The sequence below is a fragment of the Cyprinodon tularosa genome, unplaced genomic scaffold (assembly GCF_016077235.1).
Source record: "Cyprinodon tularosa strain WSP-4 unplaced genomic scaffold, ASM1607723v1 ctg288, whole genome shotgun sequence".
Classification (NCBI taxonomy): domain Eukaryota; kingdom Metazoa; phylum Chordata; class Actinopteri; order Cyprinodontiformes; family Cyprinodontidae; genus Cyprinodon; species Cyprinodon tularosa.
The window spans coordinates 312,439-324,786 of record NW_024038994.1 but is presented as its reverse complement, the minus strand read 5'-3'; the positions used below and the strand labels follow the sequence as shown (position 1 = coordinate 324,786).

The following is a 12,348-nucleotide window of genomic DNA, read 5'->3' as shown; positions in this document are numbered from 1 at the left end:
CTTAGACCCTTATCAGACCAACGCCATCTCCTGGTCCTTTCTCCTGAGCTCCGTCTCACGATCCTTGTGAGTTTCTTTTCCTTTCTTTTTACCTTTTTCTTTGATTGTTGCAGAAAACCTGTTTACATTAAATGGGTTGCTTATTTGAGCTAAAGCTCTTTCTTCTTTTTTCAAGAAGTTGCACTCACGGAAAACATATTTTTTTGGGGCGGGGGGTGGAATTCTCCATTTAAAAAAAAAATTCCTGCTTTTTTGTCTTTCACTAAAGCATTCACTTAAATCTGAAGGCCAATATGGAAACAGAGAACTCAGCAGAAACAAGGACATCACAAAGGTTCATCCTCCTGCAGCATTTGTTTACAGTACAATGAAAGAGAAAAATTCTGCCCGGGGGACATTGAAAAACAAAAAAGCATCCTAACCACAGCTGCAAGTCCAGAATAATGCCATTTATGCTTGTGGCTGAGAGAGGAGAGGAAGTACACTGCAAAAACGATCTAGAAATAAGTAAAAATCTCTTAAATTAAGTGTATTCACCCTTAATCTGAGCAGGTCAATGAGACAGTTTGCCAATGGAATGAGTAATTTTACTCTTAAAATAAGATAATTAGATGATATGCAGTTGAAATAAGACAATGCAATTGTGTTTACTTATTTTAAGTGTAAATTGCCTTGTTCCATTGGCAAAATGTCTCTTTTACCTCCTCAATTCAAGAACAAATGCACTTATTCTAAGAAAAAATGACTTATCTAGATTTGGAGTTTTTGTAGTGTAGTCATGCTTATTTTATTCCAGACTGGTGGGAACGTAACAATGCTCAGCCACTGGATAGCATTTTACTGCACATGCATCCTTTCAGATCAACATTGCATCATGTCCTCACCCCTATGACAGCCATGGGTTCTCTCTAATGGTTCTACAGAGCATTGTAATGCTACGTTCAGACCACAAGCAGCAGAAGCAGCAAAAACGCGCATGCTGCTTCATTTTTGATGCTTGTACAAGCTGAGTTCTGACGCGCAGCTGAAGTATGTTTGCTGCTCTAGCTGCACGGTGAAAAAGTGGCTCTGATGTACGTTGGGTGGAGCTATCCTATCCTTTCTTTGCCGGGAACAATGGCAGCTATATTTGCTGTGATCAGTGGGTAAAAAGTAGTTTGAATGCTTTTAAGTGAGAAAGTCCACCATTCTGCCCTCAAAAATTTCGCTGACGGAGACGCTCAGACCCCCGTATAACAGTTGTACGCTGTCACTGGGAATCCCATTCAAAGGCAGCCTCTGGCCCGGTTGCCGCAATGTGTTTTTCCGCTACTGTTCACGGCAGCTGGAAGGCGTTTTTCATGCACGATGCAAACTAAGGCACCAGAATAATAAAATCGAACATATTTTGCTGGCAGGTTTAGTCATTTTAAGTTAATTTAGGTGCTAATAAACAGAGGAGTGATCATAGCGCTCTGCATCAGCAGTGCTGTGTCTGTCTCCCTGCCAGCCCCCAGATCAGCCTCTCTGATTGGTTGATGTGGCTCGTCCAGCAGCTGCTGCTTTTGAAGCACGTAACACGCGTCAGATTCTCAGAGGCTCACGAGGTTCTGCTTCAGCTTCTCAAAATGTGCTGCTGTCATGATTTTTCTAAGGCTCGGACCCACATGCAGTGAAGCCAAACAGAGAGACACAGCATAAAAGTTCAACGGGTTTTATTGAAGAGTATTTTGAGTTTGGTGCAGAGTTCCTCCGAACTCTGCTCGGCCGGGAAACTGGAAGACGAGGGGAAGACAGACTGTTAGATTCAGGCTCAGTGGGGAATTGGAGTTGTTCATCTTGAAGGAGAGGATTTGTTGCTACTCACGTTTTCAGAGAAGAGGAGACACGTAGACTCCAGTCTGTGTGTTGGTCTTCCAGGGTTTGTTTGATTCGGTGGAGGGCGGAACAGGGTTTACCCAGAACTCGGACGGACTGGAATGATGCAGCCGCTGGTTGCAACTCAGTTTTCCTGTGGTACTTGAACGGGTCGTGGTGAAGATGACTTCCTTACTCAGAGTGTGATCTCAGCGTGCTCAAAGGTGGCTGGATCCAAACCTCCTGTTGACTCAGTTGATCCCACTTGGGAGAAGTTTGCAGGAAGGCTTCCTGCCGAAAGGCAAAGAACAAACAAAGTCGAGACTCGGGGAGAAACAAGCGCTCAGTTAAACTCAATGTGATCTCAGCTTGGCTAGAGGACTAAAACTCAAAATGCAAAAACTCAGATTAGACTCAGAATAAACAAGGCCTGGCTAGAGTTCCCCAAACTGGCGTCAAAGTAGTGGCAGCCAGCAGCTTAAGAACAGTCCAGTTATGAGGCAACCGCTTGCAGGTGTGTGGGGAGGTGAACCGGAGCCAGGCGCCTCCTGGTGGTGGAAGGGAGAAACACAAAAGACAGGACAAACAGACGAACACAAAAAACTGGGATCCTGACAGCTGCGCCTTGACGCATGTCAACCATTGACTTTGCATGTAAACTAGTGTATGTATTATGGTTTTATCAGAAGTCCTATTTTGTCATCTTTTCTAACACAAAATGTCCGGAGATAAAAAGTTTTTAAAAAGTATATTATTTTTCCCCATTTTACTGGGGACATGACACGGCACGAACTGAAGCATTTAGTTAAGCTTTGGATGGCTAAAGGTATAGCAACAAACAGCAAGAGAGCCTAATGTTGACTTTTAGAATGGTTGACATAATCATATGATTATCGTAAAAGTTAAAGAACTAAAAGGTGTACAGTATTGAACAGTAAATCACCTTTAGTGTCCAAATGGCGCTTCTGTTACCCTGACAATACCTTTATTACCTTTACATCCATGTTTTCTGAATCGTTACATGTATACTGACAACATACAAATTTATATCACAGTGCAACTGCTTTATTCTCACACACACATTGAGTCAGTGTGTCAACAATAAATTCTGTGATTTTGGTAGCATTAGTCCCTTATTTGCCAGCGTTATAAAGGGGGAACCATATATTTTAGCTGACTGAAATAATCCGTTCCCCCCCATAACATGTGATAAAAATAAATGTACCTGCTTAATTGTGTTTATTCCTCTCTTCATCAACAACAAATCCTGTGATTTTATATATATATATATATATATATATATATATATATATATATATATATATATATATATATATATAATATATATATATATATATATATATATAAATATAAATATGCTACAGTGCAGGGGTCACCAACTTTTTTTAAGGCTGAGAGCTACTTTATGGGTACTGAGTCATAGGACGGGCTACCAATACTGACCTATGAACTAGAGGAGTCGGCGTTCACCTAAACTTTGTAAATAATAAACATATTTCTATTGTTTCTTTTCATTTTTTATTTGCTTTTAGATATTCTCATTATGAAATCCATATAAATCCTCAAATCTTCTAAGTTATTGATATGATAAAATGCTTCATAAATGCTTCAAAATAAGAGCTTCAGTAAAAAATAACATTTCAGATTTAGTCCACTGGTGAATTGTTCTGTTTTCAAAGATGCTGAGGGCACCCCATGTTGTCCTTGAGGGCCCCTTGGTGCCCACGGGCACCACATCGGTGACCCCTGCTACAGTGGGTAGCACTGCCGCCTTGCAGCAAGAAGGTTCTGGGTTCGATTCCCGTCCCGGGGTCTTTCTGAATGGAGTTTGCATGTTCTCCCTGAGCATGCGTGGGTTCTCTCCAGGTACTCCGGCTTCCTCCCACAGTCAAAAAACATGACTGGTAAGTTAATTGGCTTCTCTAAGGCTACGTTCACACTGCAGCCTAAAGTGACCCAATTCCGATTTTTTTGCCCATATGTGACCTGTATCTGATCTTTTTATGACAGTCTGAACGACACAGATCGGATTTTTTCAAATGCGACCTGTGTCTGTACGGCCAGGTCGCATTCATCTGACCTACACGTCATTGATACTTGACAAATGTTACTAAACGTTACTAATCTGCGTCCTACTAAGCGGAGGCGGGAAAAACTAACAACCATGGCGGAAGATAACACAGAGAGCAGTCAATGGAGAGAAAGTGAGGTTGCTGACTTAATTCATATTTGGAAAGATAGCTCGATTCAGACCAAACTTGAAGGGTCTTATCGGAACCGGGGGAGGGTCTTTCTTTTTGATCTTCTTAAAAAGATTTCGTTCGTAATGTGCCTGCTCCTGTTGGAGAAGAACTTAAAGAACGCAATATACGCTGCGGTATTACGAGTCATGTTTACATCCGCAAACACTGAGGACGCTTGCTACATGTGACGTCATCGCGTCCTCGAGTGCGCATGCGGGACACTTCGGTTGAACGCTTTCAGTTCACACAGTAGATCACATACAAGTCGCATATACTTGGAAGTGTGAACGGACACGCAAAAAAATCCGATTTCACAAAAAAATCGGAATTGAGCATTAAGGCCTGCAGTGTGAACGTAGCCTAAGTTCCCCTTAGGTGTGAGTGTGTCTGTTAATGGTTGTTTGTCCTGTTTGTCTCTGTGTTGCCCTGCAATGGACTGGTGATCTGTCCAGGGTGTACAGGTCTCCACCGTAGACACCTGGAAATAGGCACCAGAACCCCTCACGACCCCACTTGGGATTAAGCGTGTCAGAAAATGGATGGATGGATATATACCACCACGTTTGCTTTTAACAGTGAAGATTAATAGTTTTTTATTGCCTTTTATGTTATGTTCCCATGGATTCTTTTGGTAAATGGATTAAAGTTTCTTCTTTTTTATCTTTTTTTTCCAGCTTTTATTGTCATTCCACCGTCACAAGTGAAGAGCAACAAAATTCAGTCTCTGTATTTAACCCATCCCCTTGGGGAGCAGTGGGCTGCCACAGTGCGGTGCCCAGGGAGCAATATAAGAGTTAAGGGTCTTTTGCTCAGGGACCCCGGCGGTCTGTGGGAGTTGGCTGTGAACTCAAAACCTCTGGATTCTAAGATCTATGCCCTAACATCTAGGCCGCCATTTCCACAACATTTGCCTTTATTATTAAATGCCTATTCCATTTTAGATGATTTTATCATGGCGATTCTTTGTATTTTACTCCCTTTGTCCTCATTTCCTCTTTATGACCAAACCTAATTGTTACTTAATGACAAATGATTAAAAACGCACAAAGCATCTTAGATGTTTAACAACTGTTAACAATGGCAATAATGATTGAAATGAGCATTGGGTTAAATGTTTTGCTCCAGATGGAGAACTGTTGTTACTGACTGCAAGCTGAACAGAGGAACAGTCTGGAGGCTGAACAGGTGGGATGGAGTTGGAAATGGCAGCAGGCAGTGAGCAGACAGGCCCTATTGAGACTATCTGGACATCAGATAAGATGGCAGACAGATGGCAGTGAAACAGACGTGATAGAGTAGAAGAATGAACAGAAATAATGTCAGCAAAAAACAAAGTGATTGAAACAAATTTGTCCTAAGTATGCAGATCTGGCAAAGACTAGCACTGATATTGATGAATGTTTGACTTGGCTTTTGTGCAAGCAGCAGGAGCAGAGAGGGAAAAGGAAGCAGAAACTCAGACTAAGGCTCTAACAAAGTTTAAATTATGCTGATGTCTTTTCTCAGTGGCCTAACTTGTATCCCTTTGTAGTTATCCTGCTCCTTTAGGCAAAAATGCTGAAAGAGATGAGAGGAAGGATGCATCTGTGTTTCCTTGATTTTTCCATACTTTAGAAAGCAGCGTAGCGCTCCAAGGCCTTCTTTAAGAAATATCCTCCTTTATGTCTGTCTTAGAGAAATTACAGCAGATGTTTCAGTTCTTAGAAGCATGCCAGAGAAGCTTTTTTAAAAGAGTCTTAAAGGGTTTCATGAGTTAATTTTAAGCAGAATGATTTTAATCACAAGTTAGTTTATTTGACGAACCACATACAGGTTTATTCCCAGACATGTAGAATCAAAACTGTATGACAACCAGAAAAGAGCTTAAAGAGATTGAAATGGCAACACATAATAAATAAATTAAGAAATATTAAAATACTTTGTGGAAAAAAATGTATATCTTTTAATCGGGAGTGTGGTGCAATACCAAATTAATCTGAAAGTACATCACCGACTCATCTAACAGGTTGCAAGAAACTCAGAATAATATTTATAGCATTGCAGGTCTCACCTGCCTTAACTATGTTTAGAGTTCATGATCCAACAATATTGAAGAGGGAATGAGCAAACATGGCCCTAATAGGAGGGATCCATGACTAGAGCCAATGCTGATCAGAACGAGTTTCCCCTTTTTATAAAAACATCTTCATGATCTCTGGGACTTTTGGGAAAATACTAGGTTAAGCGATCGCTTTGTTATAATGAATTTGAATTTTATAATTGTCAATGAAATGACTTTCGGTGTGTAAAATATTGTCTTTAGAATTACAGCCCAATGTGGTGATGCTATTAGGATCATTTAAGCACTAGTATTTTCTAACAAAAAACTCTGTATAATGGAATAACTTTACCACAACATCTCTTCAAAAAAAACAAGTTTGTAATGATTTTATCAAGAGCTCGGACCCACATGCATAGAAACCAATTCAGAGAGACCAGGGAAAAGGTTTAACCGGTTTATTGAGGAGATAATGAAGAATCTAGTGTTGCTCTGAACACTGCTCAACCGGAACTGGAAAGTGAGGGGAAGACACTGCGGTTAGTTCAGGCTCAGTGGGAAATTAGATTCTTGAACTTGAAGAGAAGAATTAGGTTGCTGACTCACGTTTCCAGGAAAGTGGTTGACTCTTTGACTCCTGTCTGTGGGCCGGATTTATCAAGATCCAATTTTGCGTGCAGTAATTTGCGCTCGCAAACCGGAATTTTGCGCAAGGGGCTGAACCATGGTTTGCGGGTGATTTAACAAGAGTGATTGCGTAACTGGTGGCAGGTGCAAAACTGTTGGAGACGCCCTATTTAAATGATGGTTTTGCGCGTTTTGTGGTTTGCGGCAAAGTAGTTTGTAGTTTCTACAAACTAGTGCATTAAGAAATTAAAATCTTACAGTGATATATAAAGAAAAAACTTTGGCAACTTTTATTCCCTAAGGTGGTATGTGGCTGAATTTCTACTTCACTGAAGTAAAAAAAAAAACAACAACAAAAAAACAGGTGTTTTGTATTGGCCTGTAGAAAAATGCACATACCAAATGGCTCACAAGAAGTGACTGTGGATGAGATTACTGTGCGTATGCATCCCCGCAGCATTGGCATGTTGCTCCACAGGCGCAGGGGGAGAACCCCGACCCCGTCGGACAGCACTTCTGAAAAACGAGACTGGGAGATCCCAGCTCTCGCTGCAACCGTACGCTGGAATGACCCAGATGCAAAAAAGTGCAATGTTGCAAGGAGTTTTGTGATATCTGGTATTGCGTGGGTCCTCCTTGTGGCTGACTCCAAATCCATTCGGATTTCCCCCAACAGCTCCAAAATGGCAATGCTGGATAAACGATATGTTTTGATGATCGTTTCCTCGTTCATTCCAAAAATATTCACACGGAGTGAAAAAATGCGTTCTCTGCGTCTCCTTGCTTCATTTCAATGTCTGCTTCTTGCGACAATAACCGCTGCCATGTGTGCGCAATTACGCATACAGACCATTTGCACCTTCTTTTCAAACGTGTTAAATATAGAGTCAGATACGTCAGCAAAATTGCTTTCAGGTTTAATAAATCACTTTGCGAGTGCTAAATTAATATATTTACATGTTCTCCTCCCACAAGACGCACTTTTGCGTGTAAACGCCCCATATTGCATATTCATTGCAGAAAAAGTACTAAATGGATAAGAGGCGCTATTTAGCACGTTTTAAAGACCAAATCCTTTTAGCACGCTGTTGATAGATCAGTTTGTACATTTTTTAGCGTGCGCAGTGAAATAGCTCACGTTTTTATACACGCAAACCTTTGATAGATCCGGCCCTGTGTGTGGTAGTTCCAGTGTTTGTCTCATTCGGTGGAGGGCGGACAGGGTTTACCCAGAATGCTGTTGTTTGTAGGTGAACGGACAAACTGACTGCCACTTGGATTTCCTGCGGTACTTGAACGGGTTGGTGTGGAGATGAATCCCTTGCTCAGTGTGAATCCCAAACCATCCCTTGGAGGAAAGTAGATCCAAACCTCCAGTTTGAATCCCCAGCTCAGTTTGAAGCTTAGATGATCCTTCCAGGGAGAGAGGGTCCGAAAACATCCACTTTGCCGGATGACTTCCTGCCGAGAGGCAAAGACAAAATAACTCTGTTGGGACTCAGGTTGACAAAACTCAGTTTGACTCAGTAAAAACTCAGCTTGGCTAGAGAACCCAAAACTGGCAAACACTCTGGCGTCGAGGTAGTGGCAATCAGCAGCTTAAGAGCACTCCGTTAACGAGGTAACCATCTGCAGGTGTGTGAGGAGGCGGACCAGAACCAGGCGCCTCCTGGTGGAGGAAGGGAGACAGACACAAAAACACAAACCACAAAGACAGAAATCCTAACAAACTCAGAGTTTAAAATATTTAAGTATGCAACTATTTATACTCGGCACACAACTATTTAAATTACTGAAATGTAACTAAATCTAATCTACACAACTGATTTGATGAAATAAAACAAATGAAGTGTGTACCTATAGGAGGTCAAATGGACTAATAGTTTAAAACCCTTATGAATAGAATGATGCAGTAATATCACATTTTTATGGGGATGTTTTTAAAAAAACAAAATTCCCGTTAGTGAATTTGGATTTAGGTCAAATTAGATTTAAAGCAAATTTAAAACAACAGTTAGTATTCATTTAAAACAGTTAGAGGGTTTTTTTTATACGTTGTTTTCATACAAGGATGTTCTAAATAAAGATTTGCTAAAGTAGAAATTAGTTACCTTCCTAAGATGTGATTCCTAATGCTGTTTCAATTAAGATTTTGAAGGGCCTAACTGAGTCGTGATAAGTAATGCCCCTGACCCACTTCTAGATGTTTGATCGACCTGAAATTTTGCATGTGAAATTATTTAAATCTCTATAGATTAAATAGCAAATTACAGCTCTGAACTAATTGTGGTTTTTGATTTACAGGTGTTCAAACTGAGTCAAGTCTGAGTTTTTGCATTTGAAAGGACGCACACAATGGGAGACTTTTGATCAGATGAAAGTAACTGCTAGTGATAATGTCCCAAAATATAACCTTGTAAAACATTTTGCAAGATCATGACACCTGGTCGTTCATAAAATAAAGTTAAAACTTTGTATTAGATTGTAACTTTAGATTTTACACTGGAAAAAATCGAAATCTAGATAAGTAATTTTTTCTTAAAATAATTGCATTTTTCTTGAAATGAGGAGGTAAAAGAGACATTTTGCCATGAAACAAAACAATTTACACTTACAATAAGAAAACACAATTGATTTGTCTTATTTTAAGTGCATATTATCTAATTATCGTATTTTAAGAGTAAAAATACTCATTCCATTGGCAGATCATCTTATTTTCCTGCTCAAATTAAGGTTAAATATATTTAATTTAAGAAATATTGACCTTTTTCTAGAATGTTTTTGCAGTGTAGTTTGTAACCCCAACAACTTACTGTGGTGACACCAATAAATAAAAGCCCAAATGAAAAGACTCACGAAGATTTAGTTTGTGAACATAGATCCACACTGCAAAAAATGGAAATCTAAGTAAGTATTTTTTTCTTAAAATAAGTGCATTTTTTCTCCAATTGAGGGAGAAATAAAACACTTTGCCAATGGAACAAGACAATTTACATTTAAAATAAGAAAAAACAATTGCATTGTCTTATTTCAAGTTCATATTATCTAATGATCTTATCTTAAGTGTAAAGATACTCATTTCATTGGCAAATCATCGTATTTACCTGCTCAAATTAAGGGTAAATACACTTGATTTAAGACATTTGTACTTATTTCTAGTAGGGATGCACGATATAATCGGCCCCCTATCGGTATCGGCCTTAAAACTGAATATCGTACATTGGCCCCCCCACCGATATTTAACCTGATATTTGATCAGCTTCTGAGTTTCTAAAGTCTTAAAAAAATAAAAAAATACTACTTCTTCTTCTTCCTCAAAAACTTCTTTTTTACAGACTTAAAAACTTCTAAAGACGAGGGAAAAAATATTGATCCATTAAAATATCCCAATATCTTCATATGCTGATATATTGCCATTTAAAAACACCATATCAATCTCTTTTACTAATGAAATATTGCTATATGTCATCGTTATGCTACGAAATCCCCCGAAAATTCACCAAATGTTGCCATATTTTTATATGTTGATATATTGACGCGGTGTCGATCTATTTTACTAACAAAATCTCACAAGAATTTGCAAAATATCACGAGAGTTTGTAACAGAACGATGAAATTTCACGAGATTTTGAAAGTAAAATAGATCGATACCGCGTTTTTAAAAATCAATTTGATATCAGCATATGAAAATATATTTGAGTTTATTATTTTTCAAAGTGTCAGAAATGGATAACAAAACTGCTATTTTCAATGACTACTTATTTTTGTCCAGCTTTAACATCGGTATCGATATCGGTTATCGGCTACATGAGTTTTAAAATATCGGCGTATCGGATATCGGCCAAAATCCCAATATTGTGCATCCCTAGTAAATACACTTGATTTAAGAAATTTTTACTTATTTCTAGATCATTTTTGCAGTGCATGAGGACCTTTTCATGTCTGTAAACTATTGATCAGCCTTTTAAATTCACTGATGAGCTGCTAATTGTTTTTTTTTTTTTTTTAACCCCAATCAGGGAGGTTGGTGTTGGAACTAATAAATGATCTATATGGGACTCCTGTTATATTTCCACCTCTTCTCTCTTACAACCTTTCAGTTATCTTTTGAATGAATAGGACCCATCTGTCAGCTCTTCTTATTAGCTTCTATCATTTCCTAATTAACTGAAGTCACCAGTATCTGACCCCCGCTGCTCTTTGAAGGGTTAACCCCGCCTCATCATAACTCTGGCTCAGTCTCCTCTGGATTTGATCAATAAACTCCTCTACCATCCAACTTGTTATCTGCTGCTCTGTGATTGATGCTTCCTGCACATGTGTGATAGCAAGCATTCGGTTATGATAATGAAGACGTATGCCCTGTCGATGAAGAGGCTGATAGCACAACAGAGAAGATGCGTTCATGTGGGAAATAAGGATTGAAAAATAGAGATAAAAACTTCTTTTCGCAAAACAGATGTTTGTTTCTAAGGCTATGTAAACACTGGCCTTGAAGCAAGATCAGACAAACTATTTAACATGATGGGACAAAAAAATACATAATTTTAGAAAATAGAATTTTGGTCATGTGTCTATTTTTTATTTTTTGCTCAAATCATTTATTTTAACTTTTGTTTGCAGGAGTTTTTTTTTTCCCAAAACATAAAATAAATATGGCTAATTGTCTTATAGTACATGTAGTCTTTAACGGATAGAAGACTTATAGTCACAATAACTACTGGAAAATAAATGCTTTAATATCAACAACCAACTGGTTTGTAGTTTGATAATTTCATAATATTGTTTATTTATGTTCATCTTGATCTTAACAGCTCTTTACATTTCTTAAATGTTGATGCTATAATGAACAATTCTGACCTACTTTTAAGGCTAGGCTTAAAACCTTCCTTTATGATAAAACTTATAGTTAGAGTGGCTCTAAACGGGCTTTCCAATTCACCAGATCTTCCAGTCAGATTGATTCAAAGTTTTCTATCTAAGGATAACCAGTTGATTGCATCGACTCATTGGCTCTAAGGAATCCCTCAAACTAAGCATGCTTGTAGCGACAGTGGAGAGGAAAAACTCCCTTTGAACAGGAAGAAACCTCCAGCAGAACCAGGCTCATTGTGAGCGGCCATCTGCTGAGGCCCACTGGGGTTCAAGGAGACAGAAGCAGACATAGAAAAATTCTATTCAAGAAGCATAGATACAAAAGGCAGCTGTCAACCAGCTCCACAGGCTGCCCCGTCTAGGAAACACACAGCCAGGCAGACGAGCTCCGAGCCAGCTCCCATGTCAGAGGATGAAGAGAGCACATCCAGTTAGTCACAGTCAGAGAAACAGGACTACACTGGATAACAGGCCAAACTCCAACATCTAGAAACAAAGGTGTTGATGGCAGCAGCACAGCTGATGTTTCTCTCCAGGATGGAGTCACAGCCAAACAGGAACAGACCAGATGAAGCTACTATGAGAAAAAGCAGAGAGAGCAGAACGTTAGAGATTGAACTAACAGATTCTGCAGAGTGGGAGAATAGAGATAGAATGAAGCAGAATGATGAAAAAGGGGTCCCTATGTCCTCCAGCAGTCTAAGCCTA

General features: G+C 39.2%; 1 protein-coding gene across 2 annotated transcripts in view; it reads left to right on the top strand.

Moving 5' to 3' along the window:
• Positions 1–12,348, top strand: part of doc2b (double C2-like domains, beta) — a 291,024-nt gene that overhangs the window by 151,005 nt on the left and 127,671 nt on the right. The window lies entirely within an intron of this gene.